Genomic DNA, 19,161 nt, shown 5'->3' on the forward strand with positions numbered 1-19,161 from the left:
GATCTGGAGTTTCGCCCGCCTACCAGCCTATTTCTCAGAGTGGCCGGTGGAGTTAAGGGGGACCCGTGGGTCAGTTAGGGGCTAAGGGGACTTGAGCCCAGAGCAGGTCTGCTCCTGCTGTACGTGCAGAAGTTCTTTTTTACCATCCATCATCTGTTGCCAGCACACCTTCTACTTACAAGCATGTAAAGTTTAACCAAAAGGGAGCAAGGGAACCCACCCCTCAAACCCTAAAATATGTCATTTATATTCAGATTTTCTGAGGAGGAGCGGAATCATTCAGTAAATCAGCTAAAAAGTGTGAGGATGAAAAGGCCCTGACTAATTCCAGTTTCAGCTACTCTCTCAACCTAGAAAACAGGAGTTTCTTCTTCTGGGGGGCGGGGGGGGGGGGCGGGAATAGGGTATGGGACCGAGGAGAGGGTTGGGTGGACACAAGAATCTGAGGTCCCTCCAGGCTGTAACACTGAAAAATCCAACCTTTAGGTACAGCTTAGCACTCTGGGGCATTCAGCTCCCCAAGACCTGCCAGTTCTCATTTTAACATTTGATATTTTATGACAACACAAATTCATCACGTTATTGTGTTGTTTATATGCGACAAGGATTCAAAATGATTACCTATGGCATTGCCTTCAAGAAATGACTGGATAGCTGTCTTGCAGAAGGAAGGTGCTTATTTCATCTTTGGCTTTCCAAGAGAGGAATGTTTAACGCATTAGAAGGCTCCTCCCCAACTCAGGTGAGCACCATAAGGGCATTAGTGGACTTAATCACCGCCATCCCTTGGACCTGGCATATGCTTAGTACATAGCATCATTTCAGAGTATTGAGTGAACAAATGAACGACTATTATGTTAATCCTTTAGATTAACCTGGGCTTCAGGTTAATTTCAGAAGGGACTCACTTTAAGAAGACCACATGTACACAAAAATTCAAACTTAAAAACAAATTAAGAGATATTTCACAATACAAATAGATTCTATAGTTTGCAAAAAGATTTATTATAGCACTCCTGTAAATAGTGAAGTGCTCTTCTGGATCAGTTTTCACAAATTTGATTACACACAACTACTAAGTGCTTCTCTGTGGCCTGTGGTACCCTGTGTGGGTGCCTGTGGTATGCTAAGGCCTCTATTCTACTGACAGCCACAGTTAAGTCACGTTATTTAAAACCAAATAAATAGTCCACTGTCACCAGCTGAGTGCAAGTAGAGTACTGAGTGCTGTTTTAGCACTTTTCTTCTTGAAGGAATGAAAAGAAAAATAGAATTTAACTTTAAAAGGGTAAATAAGATCCATGTTAAGCTCAATTCTGCCCAAAGCATAGCATATTGCTGTCAGTCCAAAAAATATCGCCATCATTACTAGCATCTGTTTTTTTTTAAATTTTACTTCACCTATGCTTAAAGTATATTTATTTTGCTTATGCTTAAAGTGATGGCAACATAATATATTTGCAACCGAGATGTCAGGTCTCTGTAGCCAATTTGTGTCAGAGACAGAGCTGTCCAGAGGCAAGTCCTTTCTGTGGTACATGGTTACTACACAGATTTAAAAGTGTTTCAGTACACTGAGTAGCAGTGTGTTAAGAAAACTAAACAAATAGAGCTTATTATTTTAGAGGTCCTTAAACCAAGCTGACAGGCTAGTTGCTTTTTTGTTCTGTTCTTTCCCCTTTACAACAACTTTACCAGCTTTACTGTCTTCTGTGACTGGTAAACACTTTCCAACATCCTTGTGTGGGGATACATGAGATTGACTCTCTAATATCCTCAAGTTCAGATTCACTCCTTTCTCTTTGGATACACCAGTACATGCTGTGGAATTTTTGCTTTCCTGATTCCTTATTGATGAAATAAGAATAGAACGATATTTATTGCAGAGGGGTTTTATTACGGAAGATAATATATTGAAAGCAGGTGGAACAGTGCCTAATGGATGCTCAGTGCTCAATTAAATTTCAACTACTACTGCTATTACTACCTCTGGACTTTGTCGTTATCTCTTGGGAAAAGTACCCTAAAATGTGCTTGTTGTTTGCGCGGATTTTCCTAAGTATATTTTCTGTTTTTCAAGCTTTGTCTGTTTATAAGGTCTTTTTAATGAATATCTTTTTATTATATTTTAATGTGAAATGTAACAGTCTGAATCAGAAAAATGTTGGCAAGATATTTGGACATGTTGCCAATGATAATGATGGTTTTATATTCATATGGAATCTTTTCTCTTCAAGACCATTAATAAGCTTTATGCTTTTTAAATGTGAATTGCTGATCCTCAATAGACTTGAGTTATTTGTGTTTTCCTCAAACTTCATCAAACCAATGAAGTGTGGGGATTAAAGCAATGTCTTCTCTTTATATCAATTTCTTGCGCCATAATATCCCTGGGGTAAGAAAATTATAGCTCAGGTGGCTGATACAGGACTTTTCTGTAGGAAAGTGTGACCAGACCAACTCGAGAAGTGGGAATCCCACCATGTGAGCCTACTCTAATAGATTTATCAGCCTTATCAGATCATTTAAGAAGTTTCCAAGAAGATCTGACCAGAACAGCAAACGTAAAATAGATGTTTATCAGCTAGATGTAAATGGCCACAGAGGCAAACCTATTCATCTCCTTTCTCTTCCTGTCTTAACAATCATCTGATTGATTCCAGACAAGCCCCTGCCCAGGACCTTTCAAAGTCGCTTTCAGCATGTTCTCCCCCCAGCATTAAACCTTCTTCTACCAGATGTCATGCAATTAAGCTGAGGAAAAAAACCAATTCTCTAAGAAAATTAGCTTCTACTAACTCCATGTTTAATCATTTGAATCTATTTTAAAAACTTGCATTTAAACTGTTTAACACTCAGAAGTTTAAGATTAAGTATTTGTGTCCTAATCAAGGATTGATGGCATAGTATTTTTTTAATTCTCTAGGAATAGGGAGCTCCCGTCACCCACTCTATGCACATCTTGAGGTTCACTTTATAATATTTGATATAAAAAAGTTAGAGTCCACTTGCTATGTCAAAATGAGTGAGGTGTCTGGTCCTCCCCACTGCCTCCATGCTCCCTCGTCCGTCTTTCTCTCCTCCCTCCTCCTTCTCCTTTTCCTTTGTCCATGTCTCTTCCCTTTATCCCTTCCTGTTCAATGCTCTACTCCTTCTCTTCTTCTTCCCTCCCCTTCTTTCTCTCTCTCCTCCTTCCCTCTCCCTGTTTCCTCCTTCTCTTCCTCCTTTGAGAAGTAATATGGATTTCAGAGTCAGAATCTATTGCTGAGCAACCAAGAGAATCTGGTACAACTCAGTTCTGTGAAAAAATATGAAATAAAAATAATAAGATACAGATACCAGGGCCAAAATTTATATGAATAAGCTCATGTTTAATGACCCAGGAACTCTCAAAAGAATCAACCACAACAAAAGCTTCAATCTTCTTTCCTTTCCTTTAAGTATTCATAACTAGCAATGATCTTTTTAAGAATGAATTTAACTTTGAGTATGATTTCTCTGTGCTTCTAATTTGGGTTGCAAACCTATTAGACATTGACTTGCTCTCAAATGATTATTATTAACTAGTATATTGATTAAGTGCTGTCATGCAACAGGCATTATTTCTAGAACTCCTACCATGAGCACAGGGGATTAATTTATTAAATATTCAATGTATAGTATTCTATAATTCAGCATTTCTCTTATTTTGATAGCCAATAAGTGAGATTCTTTGGCAGAATTGTCCATAACTATAATGATAAAATTTTCATGTCCTGGATTAGTAACGACATGCTCTAACATAAATGTAGATTAGGGATTTCTTTAACATCCTACAGATTGAATATCTTTAATTATTCAAAGACCAAATATCCATTTTCACAACTTATCTAAACCCTTGGTTTTCTTCCTTTTCTCTCCTGTGCTGCTTTGGTTTCTTGGCACCTTTACTGTTTATTGGCAACAATAATGAGACCATTTGGCTACCAGTTAACCGTTCTTGTGAAAGGAGTGGTATTTGAAATTAAGTTCAATATCATTGTGGCTTTCTTTGTTCCTCATGCTCTTTAATCTGGATAAAGGAACATCCTCTCCCAGAGAAGAGGCTTAGAGAAAAGAAACTGGATTTGGGCTCCTTTTGCTCCTGGTGGTGGTGGACATTTTCCCACGTCCCCACAACACCCACGCCCAGCTGCATGGTGAGCAGGCTGGTGAGAAACCTACTGAAAGTCTTCCCTCAGGGGACCAGGTATGTTCAGGATGTTTCTGGCTGTGGAGTACACCAAACACACAGCTGAGGATGTCACAGTCTGAGGTAAAGGTTGGGAGCTCAGGGAAGAAGCTGGAGAACTGCCTGAACCTTGAAGGACTTCCTGAGTGTTGCACGATTTTGAGTTTCTGGTGTTCAGCTGGCATATATGTCAGACTTGTGGTGCTATTTCCTCTGTTAACTAAATCTCTTTCTGTAGCATCGTGTTTAGGTTGCTTTAAACTAGGGAGGCTGAGGCTATTTCTTTCTTTTTTAAGATTATTTATTTATTTTGAGAGAGAGCGAGAGAGAGAGAGAGAGAACATGCACACAAGCGGGGGAGGGGCAGGGAAAGGAAGAGAGAGAATGCCAAGCGGGCTCTGTGCTGTCAGTGCAGAGCCTGATGTGAGGCTTGATCCCACAAACTGTGAGATCATGACCCCAGCCACGATCAAGAACTGGGTACTTAACTGACTGAGCCACGCAGGTACCTCAAAGGTCATTTTCTAAAGGGCCAGGAGGGAATTAAAAGCAAGTGCAATAACATTAAAAAATAATAATAAAGGAAGTAGACTGAGAGTAAGGATTATCTTTTTTTTTAATTTTTTTTAACGTTTATTTATTTTTGAGACAGAGAGAGACAGAGCGTGAACGGGGGAGGGTCAGAGAGAGGGAGACACAGAATCGGAAACAAGCTCCTGGCTCTGAGCTGTCAGCACAGAGCCCGACGTGGGGTTCGAACTCACGGACCGTGAGATCATGACCTGAGCTAAAGTCGGACCCTTAACCGACTGAGCCACCCAGGCACCCTGAGAGTAAGGATTTTCAAGACCAGAAGAGCATTTACTCTTTTGGCACCCATTTTATGACCAATTAGTACAGTTGACACTTAAACAACTCAGGTTTGAACTGCACACGTCCACTTCTGTGAGGAATTTTTTTCAATTAATATATTGGAAAAGTTTGTGGAGATTTGTGACAATGTGAAAAAAACTCGCAAACTGTGTAGCCTAGAAATATCCCCCCCCCCGCCAAATGAAGAAAACAGTAGTATGTCTGAATGCATAAAACATAGGTAGATGCTAGTCTCTTTTATCATTTACTGCCACAAAATATATACGAACATGCTAGAGAAAAGTTGAAATATATCAAAGCTTGTGGACACACAGAGCATTCATGGCACCATTTGCAGTTGAAAGAAATGTAAACAAATGTAAGAATGCTATATTGAGTCATAACTGCAGAAAACAAACTACATACTGCACTATAGCAATAATTTGTTAGCCACCTCCCGTTACTACTGCAGTGAGTTCAAGTGTTGGGAGCATCCTCCTGAAATGCCCCGTGACACTAATCATCTCTGTTTGAGCAGTGTGGCTCTCCAGTAAACTGCATCACAGTAAAAAGCAATCTCTCACGGTTCTCAAATATTTTTCATTGAGTTTAGTGCAACATCATAAACCTTGAATAACACCAGGGGACCCATAGGAAATGCCACTAGTGATGCTGGAAATGTTCCCAAGAAGTCATGACGTTACATGAGAAAGATGATTTACTTGCTAGGTCTATAGATTGAGGTCTGCAGCTGGGGTTGCCCACCATTTCAAGATAAATTAACCCAGCATAAGGGTGCAATTGTTTAAAAAAAAAAAAGGAGATTTCTGAAGCTGCCATTGCAGCTATGCCAGCAGGCACAAAAACCTTGCACTTTCTTTGAAATACTTTTTTATGTCATATCAAAAATGCAGCTTTTATATGGGTGCAGGATTGCTATATGAAAGCCACACCTATCAACTCTAATATGATTCATGAAAAAGCAAAGTCATTCTATGACAAGTTAGAACAAAAGGAAAGTGAAGGAACTAAAGCTGGAAATTTTAATACCAGCAAAGGATGGTTTGATAATTTTAAAAAGGTTTGGCTTTATAAAAACTGAGAACAAACTGAGGGTTGATGGGGGGTGGGAGGGAGGAGAGGGTGGGTGATGGGTATTGAGGAGGGCACCTTTTGGGATGAGCACTGGGTGTTGTATGGAAGCCAATTTGTCAATAAATTTCATAAAAAAGAAAAAGAAAAAGAAAAAGGTTTGGCTTTAGGGGCATCTGGCTAGCTCAGTTGGTGGAGCATGGGACTCTTGATTAGGGGGTTTTAAGTTGAAGTCCCACCTTGGGTATAGAGATTACTTCAAAAATAAAATCTTTAAAATAAAAGGTTTGGATTTAAAAAATGTCAAGGTACCAGGAAAGGAAGCTTCTGCCAACCAAGAGGCCGCAAACAAGTTCCCAGACACCACAAAGAAAATCATTGAGGAGGAAGGAGATCTGCTTAAACAGATTTCTAATGCAGAAGAAAGTGCCCTATTCTGGGGGAAAAATGTACAAATGTACTACTAAGGAAGAAAAGCTAGCACCAGGATTTAAGGCTGGACAGGAGAGGCTGACTCTACAGTTTTCTGTAAATGCAGTCGGGTTTATGATCAGGACTGTCCTAATCTATAAGGCTGCTAACCCCTGAGCCTTGAAGAGAAAATATAAATACCAGCTTCCAGTCTTTTGGTTGTACAAAAAGAAGGCCCGGACAACAAGAACCCTTTTTTCTAAATAAGTTCCACTGTGATGCTTTGTCCCTGAAGTCAGGAAGTACCTTACCAGTAAGGGACTGCCTTTTAAAGTTCTTTTGATATTAGACAATGCCCTTGGTGACCCAGAAACCCAGGAGTTCAACACTGAAGGTGTCAAAGTGGTTTACTTGCCCTCAAACACATCATCTCTAATTCACTCTAGATCAGGGTATCCAAAGGACCTTTAAGTCTCATTACACACAGTACTCTATAGGAAGAGAAGTCAATGCTATGAAACAGGACCCCGAGAACATCAAGAAAGTCTGGACAGTCTACACCATTGAAAATGCCATTATTGTTACAAGAAAACACCATGGAAGACATCAAGCCCTAAACAATAAATTTCTGCTGGAGAAAACTGTCCAGATGTTATTCATGTCTTCACAGGATTCATGACAGAGGCAATCAAGGAGGTCTAACCCTAACCCCCTCCTCATTGTCTAAGGGTCAACTGTAATTGCTTTAGTATAAATTAGGTGTGGAGCTTTTCCAGGTAACACTAATAATTTCTAGTTAAAGTTTCCCTAATTATAGGGACTCAGCTAGTACAGTTTTGATGACAAATGACAGAAAACCAAATCAAACTAGTTAGGACAGAAAGAGGAATTTATGTACTCACGCAACTGGAAACTCCAGGGGCAATTCTGGTTTCAAGCACATCTGAATCCTAGGGGTTGATGATATCTCGGAATGTTATTTCACTATTTCTTGGTTCTGTTTTCCCTCTTGGGTTAGCTCAAGCTTTCCCCAAATGGCCACCAACTTACATTGCTCCCCCACTCTCTCACAACATAAAGTGCTTCCCTTTCCTCCAGCTCTAACAAAAGTCCTAAATGCTTATTGGCTTGACTTGACTCATGTGATTGTTCTGAAATCACCAGGGCAAGGCCCAGGGTTGATGTAATATACTCCCCAGTTTCATCTGTGTCATAGGCTCCCCTCCAGGGGGAGGTCTGCCCTCTCTGACTAATCTACACTGAAAGTACGGGATTGGACTAAAGGGAAAAACAGATCGCTATTCCCAAATTAATGGGAAAGCATGCCTGGTAGGCAAAAACAACAGATACCCACTGTAGACAGTAATAATAAGAGATCCCATCCATATATCACTTTATTAAATATTTTTACATACACTCTCTTACCTGGCCCTTGAAAAATTATGTGGGATGCATATTGTCATTTCTATTTCTAAGATGAATAAACTGAATTACACATCTATTTAGAGGCAAAGCCAGTCTTATATTCTTTAGACTCCAAGGAAGGTTCTCATTATTATTCTTCTACAGACACTATATATATATTTTATATGTATATATATATATATATATTTTTTTTTTCCTTCTGTTTGCAGGATCCTGGTCTCTAGTAGGATTACAGGATTATGTCCTTGGCTAGGCTTTACCTCTGTAATTTTTGTCTCCTGTGGATATATCATGACTTTTCTACTTAAGGCATTAAGTTGTTTGTATGTTGGTTTAGCAGTATGTTTCCAAAATTCTTCCCTTATTAATTTCCTCTGAAATTATACAATTCCATACTCCTAAAGCTTTCATAAAATAAAGTCAAATAGTTTGGGTCTTTCATCCCTTTGCCTGTCACTTGGGATCAAATTTCATTCTTGTCCTGAAGAACATCTGGCTCATATTTTACCTTTCTTTTGCTCTCATCCTCTCTGTGTCTGGATTGATTTTTCCTTTCTCAGAATAACCCCATCCCTTTGGGGTGTGTCCATTGTCCAGAACAAGACTATAGGACTTGAGTCTTTCTTCCTCAAAGCTCTCTTGTCACTCTAGAATCCAGAGAATAAAAAGGGTACCTGGATTTCTAAAAGATTTCAACATCAGCTTTTATTCCACAGTGAAAGGTTAAATGTATTGTTTTCCCTAAAGTGATGATTTTAGAATAAGTGTGATTGTATATTCATATAAAATTCTAAGAACAAAAATACCAAGATCTCAATATCCTTTACAAAAATATTCAAAAATTCATTTCTGTCAAGAATTACAGTTTTAATATTAAAGGAAACTACCCTGAAATGTATTTTAAATGTAATTATATAGCTCATACTGTGTCATCTATTCTCATTTACCAGTGTCTATTCTATTTAGTTTAAAATGAACTAAATTTCTATTTCTGACTGAACCTTATTATTACTGAAAAATGCATCATATTTTCTCCCAGTGTAGATATGCATGAGAAGAGTATTTTGTGTAAAAATTAATTGCCTTTTTTTTCTTGGCACATTACAAGGAGGACTATTTTGGAAGTAAAAAATATTAATGATTACTCTGATTCACCAATTGGACGTTTCTTCAATACTGTGACACAAAATTTCCTTCCATTGTAGTCGGAATGTGAGATAAATGTGTGTTTTTTTTCCAGATGGCTCTAATTCCTTAGTTTGTATCTAAATTTATAAGTCATGGAATAAAGAAGCCTAGAATCTGGCTCCCTGGGACAGTGAAGGTTATTGGGCACAGCATTTTGGCCAAAGAAGAAGTGTACTCCTGGCCTCTAAAATACTACTGAGGAGACTTATCTGACCTCTACACTAGCCTAGAGGAGAGAGCTCTCACCTCACAAAGGCAGCCTGTCCCAATTCTGTAGAAATATAATCATAAGTTCCATCTTATGTTGCACTAACATGAACCTTCTTGATAGATGCACCTATTGGTCCTGCTTCTAGAAGACAAAAGATAAGCTTTATTTCTCTCTTGTGAAAGATCCTTTCAGATATCTGAAGACAGCTAACATGCCTTCTCTGTTCCCAGGTAAACAAAATAAACAAACCTACATATTTTTCATGTTTATGTTGGTTGAGGCTCTGGATGTGTATCACTTTGATAAAAACTGCTTCTCAGAAAAGAGCACAATGTTTTACACTGACCAGTGCCAAGTACAGTGAGGGCTACTATTGTGTCCCATGCATTTGATCCTTTGCATTTATTAGCATAATCTAGGCATGGGAGAAAGGAAGTAAGGAAGGGTCCCAGACAGGGTGGAAGAGAGGTAAGAAGGGAGGAAGAAAGAGAAAACAGATGAATTGAAACAAGATTGGGGAGAAATAAATTCAAAACATATGTATTCCCTGAAGCTAAAACTAGGATCAGAACTATCATCTAGTGACTAAGCTTTGAACCTCTGGCAAGGCTGGAAAGCTCATATCAAACCTCCTGCATTAAGTCTGGGGCCTTTGAAGGGGCCAGCTGATGGGGACTGATGGGGACTATGAAAATACAAATCCTCTCCCAAGCAAATATCCTCAAATCACACTCTCAGGTTCCCCCAGACTAATGAAACAAATGTGAGCTCATCAGATGTTATTGGTAAACATAGAAGGAAATTAACTAGAATGAGCAAAACCAACAAAGAACAGATTTAGATCCCCCACTACAATCGCCACCCCCCCCAACTCAAATATGTGAATTATTAGATGCAGCCTCTGAGATGATTCTGAACAGAAATTCCAAAGAAAAAATCTTGGAATCATAAAACAACCTGATTAAGGGATAGATCACTGTCAAAAATGGTCAGAGAAACTTTTAACATGATCATGGATGCATTGGTCAGCAGTTTCCCCTGTTCAGCATAGAAATCTGAAAGCCACAAAAATGTGGAAAACAAAATACAAATTTTTGTAAAATTAAGAGACTCCAAAATAGTTGTAAAGGCTGCTGAGCCTTTAAGATTCACGTGGCAGTAAGTGGAGAGAAGCCTATGAGCAATGTGGTAGGCAGAATCCTAAAATCCATAACCCCCACCAACATGTCCTGCCCTCATCTAAGGGAGTATGAATATGATGAATGCAATATTACACCTGTGATTATTTTACATTACACGACAAATGAGATTTTGCAGATGCAATTAAGAGTACTAGTCAGTTGATTTTGAGTTAATTGACAGGGAGATTATCTGGGTGGGCCTAATTTAATCACATGAGCCCTTTGAAAGCAGAGAGTTTTCTGTCTGATGGCAGAAGAGAAATCTCTTTCATCAGTTTTCTGTCTGATGGTGGATCTAAAACAGAAGGCGTCTACTATATCATACACCTGAAACTACTATAACATCGTATGTTAACTGGAATTAAAATAAAAATTTAAAAACCAAAAACAAAACAACAACAACAAACAAACCCAGAAGAGTTCAAGGTGCTGTTGCTAGCTTTGAAGATGGAGGGGCTGTGTGAAGGATGAGAGTGGCTTCAAGGAGCTCTAAGAGTGGTGTGCCCCTGACAGCTAGTAGGAAAATGGAGACCCCGGGCATATAATTGTAGGGAGATGAACTCTTCCAATAATCAGAATGAGCTTGCAAATGATTTCTTCCATAGAGACTTCAGAGCCCAGCCCAGCTGACACCTTGATCTTAGCCTTGTGAGACCCTAATTACAGAACTCAGTGAAGCCTGCCCCACTTCTGGCCTATAGAACTATGAGCTAATGTTTTAAGCCGTTAAATTTGTGGTCATTTGTTATGAAAACTAAAGTTATAGAAAACTAAAATAAGTGATATTTCAGAAAGTACTACTTTTTTTTAAGTTTTTATTTAAATTCCAATTGACATACAGTGTAATATTAGTTTCAGGTGTAGAATTCAATACTTAACATACAATACCTAGTGCTCAACCCAAGTGCCCTCCTTAATCTCCATCATGTATTATATCCATTCTTCTACCCAATTCCCTTCTGGTAACCATCAGCTTGTCCCCTATAGTTAAGAGTCTGTATCTTGGTTTTCCTCTCTCTCCCTATGTTCATTTGTTTTGTTTCAGATAATTCATATGAGTGAAATCATATATTTGTTTTTCTCTCACTGACTTATTTAGCTTAGCGTAATACTCATTAGCTCCATCCACATTGTTGCAAATGGCAAGATTTCATTCTTTTTTATGGCCAATATTCCAGTGTGTGTGTGTGTGTGTGTACACAGTGGAATATATATATATATGTATATATATATATATATATATATATGTATATATGTATATATATATATATATTCCACTTATATATACATAAGAAATATATATACTTCATCAATTCATCAGTGGATGGACATTTGGGCTCTTTCCATAATTTGGCTACTGTTGATAATGCTACTATAAACATCAGGGTGCATGTATCCCTTCAAATTAGTATTTTTGTATCCTTTGGGTAAATACCTAGTAGTGAAATTGTTTCATTGTAGGTTAGTTCTACTTTTAACTTTTTGAGGAACTTCCATAGTATTTTCCAGAGTGGCTGGACCAGTTTGCATTCCCACCAACAGTGTAAGAGGGTTCCCTTTTCTCCGCATCCTCGCCAACACGTGTTGTTATCTGTGTGGTTACTTTTGACTATTCTGACAGGTGTGAGGTGTTATATCATTGTAGTTTTTATTTCTTTCTCTGATGAGTGATGTTGAGCATCTTTTCATGTGACTGTTGTCCATCTGTATTTCTTCTTTGGAAAAACATCTATTCATGTCTTCTGCCCATTTAAAAAAATTTTTTTTAACATTTATTCATTTTTGAGAGACAGAGCATGAGTAGGGGAGGGGCAGAGAGAGAGGGAGACACAGAATCCAAATCTGGCTCCAGGCTCTGAGCTGTCAGCACAGAGCCTGACATGGGGCTCAAACTCATGGACTGTGAGATCATGACCTGAGCTGAAGTCAGACACTTAACCTACTGAGCCACCCGGGTGCCCCCCCATGTCTTCTGCCCATTTTTTAACTGGATTATTTGTTTTTTGGGTGTTGAGTTTGATAAGTTCTTTATATATTTTCAATACTAACCCTTCATCAGATATGTCATTTGCAAATATCTTCTCCAATTGCATAGGTTGTCTTTTAGTTTTGTTGATTGATTCCTTTGCTGCATAGAAGCTTTTTATTTTGATGAAGTCCCAATAGTTTATTTTTGCCTTTATTTCCCTTGCCTCAGGAAACATATTTAGAAAAATGATGCAGTAGCCAATGCCACAGAAATTACTGCCTGTGCTCTTTTCTAGCATTTTTATGGTTTCAGGTCTCATACGCCATACACAAAAATAAACTCAAAATGGAGTAAAGACCTGGAGTAAAGACCTAAAGGTCTCTTTACTCCATTTTGAGTTTATTTTTGTGTATGGCATAAGAAAGTAATGTTACAAAAGCAACATTCTTTTGCATGTTGCTGTCCAGTTTTCCCAGCAACATTTGTTGAAGAGACTGTCTTTTCCCCATTGCCTATTCTTTCCTCCTTTGTTAGAGATTAGTTGACCATATAGTTGTGGGTTTGTTTCTGGGTCTTCCATTCTGTTCTGTTGATCCATGTGTCTATCTTTGTGCCAGAATCAGAATCTTGATTGCTACAGCTTTGTAATAGAACTTGAAATCTGGAATTGCGATGCCTCCGGCTTTGCTTTTCTTTTTCAAGATTGCTCTGGCTATTTGGGGTCTTTTGTGGTTCCATAGGAATTTTAGAATTGTGTGTTCTAGTTCTATGAAAAAATGCTGTTGGTATTTTGATAGAAATTGCATTAAATGTACAGATTGCTTTGGGAAATATAGACATTTTAAAAATATATGTTCTTCTGATCCATGAGCATGGAATGTCTTTCCATTTCTTTGTGTCATCTTCAATCTCTTTCATCAGTGTTTCAGTTTTCAGAGTACAGATCTTTAACCTCTTTGGTTAGGTTTATTCCTATGTATCTTAAGGTTTTTGGTGCAATTATAAATGGGATTGATTCCTTGATTTCTCTTTCTCCTGCTTCATTATTAGTGTATAGAAATGCAACAGATTTCTGCACATTGATTTTATATCCTGTGACTTTAGTGAATTCGTGTGTCAGTTCTAGCAAATTTTTTTGATGGAATCTTTCAGGTTTTCTATATAAAGTGTATACAGTATCATGTTATCTGCAAATAATGGAAGTTTGACTTCTTCCTTGCTTATTTGGATGCCTTTTATTTCTTTGTGTTGTCTGATTGCTGAGGCTAGGGCATCCAGTACTATATTAAATAAATGATGAGAGTGGACACTCTGTCTTGTTCCAGACCTTAGGGGAATGGCTCTCAGTTTTACCCCATTGAGGATGATATACGTGTGTTGTGGTTTTTTTTTATGGCCTTCATTATGTTGAGGTATGTTCCCTCTAACCCTACTTTGTTGAGGGCTTTTATCATGAATGGATGTTGTACTTTGTCAAATGCTTTTTTCTGCATCTATTGAAAGAATCATATGATTCTTATCCTTTCTTTCATAATGTGGTATATCACATTGATTGATTTGTGAATATTGAACCACTCTTGCAGCCTAGGAATAAATCCCACTTGATCGTGGTGAATGATTCTTATAATGTAGTGTTGGTTTGCTAGTATTTTATTGAGAATTCTTGCATTCTGTGTTCATCAGGGACATTGGCCTGTAGTTCTTTTTTTAGTGGAGTCTTTATTTAGTTTTGGTATGGGGACAGGACTGGCCTCATAGAATGAATTTGGAAGTCTTCCTTCCATTTCTATTTTTTTTAAATAGTTTCAGAAAGACAGGTTTTAACTCTTATTCAAATGTTTGGTGGAATTCATCTGTGAAGCCATCTGGCCCTGAACTTTGGTTTGTTGGGAGATTTTCAATCACTGATTCAATCTCTTTGCTGGTTATCGGTCTGTTCAAGTTTTCTATTTCTTCTTGTTTGAGTTTCAGTAGTTTATGTCTCTAGGAATTTATCCATTTCTTCCAGGTTGTCCAATTTGTTGACATATAGTTTTTCATAATATTGTCTTATAATTTTACTTTTGTGGTGTTGATTGTTATTTCTTCTCTCTCATAAGTGATTTTATTTATTTGGGTCCTTTCTCTTTTCTTTTATCAAAAAGTCTGGCTAGGAGTCTATCAATTTTATTAGTTTTTTTCAAAGAACCAGCTTCTGGTTTCATTGATCTGTTCTATTGTTCTTTTAGTTTTTATATCATTTATTTCTGCTCTAACCTTTACTCTTTCCCTTCTTCGGCTGACTTCAGGCTTCTTTTGTTGTTTCTTTTCTAGCTCCTTTAGATGTAAGGCTAGGTTGTTCTTTTGAGATTTTTTTCTTGCTTCTTGAGGTAGACCAGCATTGTTATACACTTCCCTCTTATGACTGCTTTTGCTGAAACCCAAAGGTTTTGGACAGTTTTGATTTCATTTTCATTCATTTTCATGTATTTTTTAATTTCTTCTTTGATTTCCTGGTTGACCCATTCATTGTTCAGTAGCATGTTGTTTAACATCCATGTATTTGTGGTCTTTCCAAATTTTTCTTGTGGTTGACTTCAAGTATCATAGAGTTGTAGTAATAAAATATGCATAGTATGATCTCAGTCTTTTTGTACTTGTTGAGGCCTGATTTGTGACCTAGTATGTAATCTACTGTGGAGAATGTCCCATGTGACTTGAACATAATGTGTACTCTGCTGAAGATGGAATGTTCTGACTATATACGTTAAGTTCATCTGGTCCAGTGTGTCATTCAAAGCCATTGTTTCCTTGTTGATTTTGCACTTAGATGATCTGTCCATTGATATAAGTGGGGTGTTAAAGTCCTCTGCTTATTATCAATGAGTTCCTCTATGTTTGTTATTGTTTTACATATTTGCGTGCTCTCATGTTGGGTGCATAAATATCTACAATTGTTAGATCTTCTTGTTGGATAGTCCCCTTTATTACCGGCCTTCTTGATTTCTTGTCACAGTCTTCGGTTTAAAATCTAGTTTGTCTGATAGTAAGATTGCTACTCCGGCTTTCCTTTGATGCATGATAAATGTTTCTTCATTCCCTCACTGAATCTTCAGGTGTCATTAGGTCTAAAATGAGTCTTTTGTAGGCAATATATAGATGGTTCTTGTTTTGTTGTTGTTTTTTTATTTTTTTTTATTTTTTTAACTCATTCTGACACCTTATATCTTTTGATTGGACCAGTCTATTTACATTCAGAGTAATTATTGATAGATATGTATTTAGTGCCATTGTATTACTTGTTTTGTTGTTATTTCTGGAGATTTTCTCTTTTCCTTTCTCATCTTTATCAATTTGGGTCTTTACTTTCTGTTGAAAGAGTCCCCTTTAATATTTCTTGCAGGGCTGGTTTAGTGGTCATGAACTCCTTTAGTCTTTTGTCTGTGAAACTCTTTATCTTTCCTTCTATCGGAAAGTTAACTATTTAAAAAAAAATCCCTAGAGATGATGAATGAGATCTGCAGGTACAAAAAAATGTCTCTAGTGAGCAGCACATGGGTTGGGAAGAAAGTGAGGTGAATGCCATCAGATTACCCCCTTATGAATGACATAAGAAGTGAGCAGAAAAGAGGTTCCTCGTTTATAATGTCCAGTGAGCCTAGTTCTTATAATCTTTGCTAATAGGACATTTTGATTGCTCTTTTCTCCAATGTAAAGCTATGTCCTTTGTTTCATTTTTAATTCTTTTGACTTTGAGTTACACTTGTTTGATATTAATACTGCAACATATACTCTTAGGTTATTTGTGTTTTCCTGGTACATCTTGGCTTATCTTTTTATTCTTAAGTCATATAGCATTACTTAGGAGGGAGTTCACTAATAGAATATAGTCGATCTTTGCTTTTCAAAAAGGAAGTTTAAACCATTTTCCTTGGTTGCCATAACTTAGTTTTTGTCAAGTTACATTATCTTTTTCTTTCTTTTCAATGTTTTCTTGCTTTCTTTTTATCTCTGTCTATGGACCATGCTTTATTTACTATTATCCCCATTGACTTCAAAAGTATTTATTCAATTTTTTCCCATAGGTGCCCCAAAGTATATATTGTATTTTTAATTTTACTAGTGGTTCTTATGAAGCTTTTTCAACATATTCTTTAACTTGTGCTTCCCTGTTTTTCAAGATCAGGAATGGAATGTCACCTTTTGACATCATGTGAGATGACAATGTTGAGAACAAGGTATGCCATGAACACTTATTTAATTAGACTGAGTTGAAATTAGTTCTCATTTTTCAATCTTATTTGAAATTACTTGAAACATGAGACTCACACAATGGCTCAGGCAGCTGGAGGCGGGGGAGAAATTTAAACAATACCACCTCTGGTAAAGCAAAAATGTTTCTAAATGAATGGTAACAGAGCATTGCCAGAGTTTTGTTATTATCACTTAGTTATTATTACTTAATACTCATTGTTGGGAGCCACTGAAGTGCTACATTTTGAAATGTATGTATAAAAATCAGTTCAGTCATTGACAGTCAATCTCTCTGCCTGCTCAGATGAAACCCAGTGGGAAATGACTGGTTCGTCTACTTTTCAGTGTCTTTTGCTTCCTTATCTAAACTCCCATGTGTAGCAGTACCTCCACAACTCCCAGAAAGAGTCTCTGAATGCCTGCGTGTGGCATCCTGTCCAAGGGCAACTTAATTGTCAGGATATATCATCATCAAGTCCTTTAGCAAGTTGCCCACTTACCACTATAGCTCCATGAATAGCTTTATCAGGATGACACAGTCTTAATCACTTAAATCCAAGAGAGAATAATAGTAGAGAGCTGTTTCAAAGGTTCACACAGTGGTTGCATTAAGGGGTGTGGATAAAACATGATGACTATGAAGGTATTTTGTGAGAAAAATCAGTCATCATTTTAATTTGCCTTCCATTTCCTGCCCATATTATTTTTCCAACTGCAGGATAACCTTTATAGCTGATCCAAGGATTTGTTAGCATGACTCCCAGAGGCTTCTGGGAAAGTGATCTCTCTCCTGGCTCTGCGGTACTAAGTTTAAGAATATACTTGGATCATTGGGTACCTGGGTGGCTCAGTCGGTTAAGCGTCCAACTCAGGTCAAGATCTCATGACTCGTGAGTTCGAGCCCCACATAGGGCTCTGTGCTGACAGCTCATTGCCTAGAGCCTGCTTTGGATTCTGTGTCTCCCTGTCTCTCTGCCCCTCCCCCACTTGCGCTCTCTCTCTCTCTTTCTCTCTCTCTCTCAAAGATACATAAACATTAAAAAAAAAAGAGTATACTTGGATCAGGAAGCAGCAGGTTGCATGTACAAATATGGTGAATGGGGACAATTCATGCTTAAGTTTACTGTATTGTGGTGTACTGACTCCTATGATTATATTCGGTGTTATATACATGAACAATGACCAGACCATATATAAAAACAGAACTCTGACCTACAACCTGCAACAACCTGCCTATCGAATCAACCAGCCCAGGAAGTCAGCCTGCTATAAGTTACACCTGTGTAAAGTCACACAGCTATCTCTCTCTAGTGATGGCCCAGGAAGCCAGACAATAACCCCAGTAACAATTGTCCCCAAATGACAATTTGATTAATAATGGACAATTCTCCTTGTATTTGTCCCCAACCTGCTTACAGCTTCTTCATGCCCACAGCTTCCAATCAGGGCATACTTGAAGCCTTTCCCACCCCGACTCTTCTGCCTTCCTTTGAGTATCTGCCAAAATGCAAGTGACGTGGCTGGCTCCCTTGCTGTAGCAAGCTCCAAATAAATAGCCTTTGCTTCTTCTCATTTGGTTGGTCTTTGTTGAGTTCCAGTACAAAGCTGAGCTTAATGAGGTGCTTCTGGTGTCAAAGAAGTGGTCCCCAGCACATCCCCAGGCTACTCTGCTTAGAGAACTGATCCAGTGTTACGCATTTAAGTTTAGATATAAAGAGAAAGACTATTAACTCCCCCAGAAGGACTGATAAGATTCTCCCTTGGGTCTTATCATCTGTAACTATGTACGCAGTGGTGAGGATTTCAGAAGCTAGAATCTCCATCTGGCCTGAATGATATTGCTGACCTCTGTGATGTCTATCATGACTGTGCTGACTTCCTTGCATACCCTTTAGAGAATTAAACCCTACTTGATGTGCCCAAAGAGCATGTGGGTGGTCTGTCAGTCTGAACTTACAATGACTCTGTCAATACAATGGTCATGCACACCCCACATCTCAGACTGGGTAGGTAACTGTTATATATTTTGGAATTGAATATAAAGATTTTTGTTTTCTGTCCCAGCCTAGAATTTATAAATAAATGACTGCTTGTGGTAGTATTTCTTAACCTGGTACCATTTAGAAGTGAAAGGGCAATATAGGCAGAGAGAGCAGCATAAGAAAGGCGAGGAGGCGGGGACATATAGAGTAATGCTGTGCATCTCATGGGACTCCAAAATACGCCATATGGTTTGTCTCTACCTTCCAATGTGCACTTGCAGCTTCTACAAGCAGAGGGATTAGTGGAAGGAAAAACCGAAGCCAACACCTTTGCCCTGAGGGAAGCCTTTTAAGACCATTAAGTTCTGAGTGCTCTTGAACTAAGGGAAAAAGCAAATCGACACAGG

General features: G+C 38.1%; 1 protein-coding gene and 1 long non-coding RNA gene across 3 annotated transcripts in view; one reads left to right on the forward strand and one right to left on the reverse strand.

The window, feature by feature from the left end:
* The window catches only part of CFAP95 (cilia and flagella associated protein 95), a 135,683-nt gene that overhangs the window by 83,879 nt on the left and 32,643 nt on the right, over positions 1-19,161 (reverse strand). The gene's annotated exons all lie outside the window — the stretch shown is intronic.
* LOC125150745 (uncharacterized) lies at positions 464-18,256 on the forward strand. The gene is made up of 5 exons (XR_007146460.1): positions 464-742; positions 9,510-9,619; positions 16,700-16,756; positions 17,491-17,573; positions 18,208-18,256. It is a non-coding gene; the product is annotated as an uncharacterized LOC125150745 (long non-coding RNA).

The sequence above is a fragment of the Prionailurus viverrinus genome, chromosome D4 (assembly GCF_022837055.1).
Source record: "Prionailurus viverrinus isolate Anna chromosome D4, UM_Priviv_1.0, whole genome shotgun sequence".
Taxonomy (NCBI): domain Eukaryota; kingdom Metazoa; phylum Chordata; class Mammalia; order Carnivora; family Felidae; genus Prionailurus; species Prionailurus viverrinus.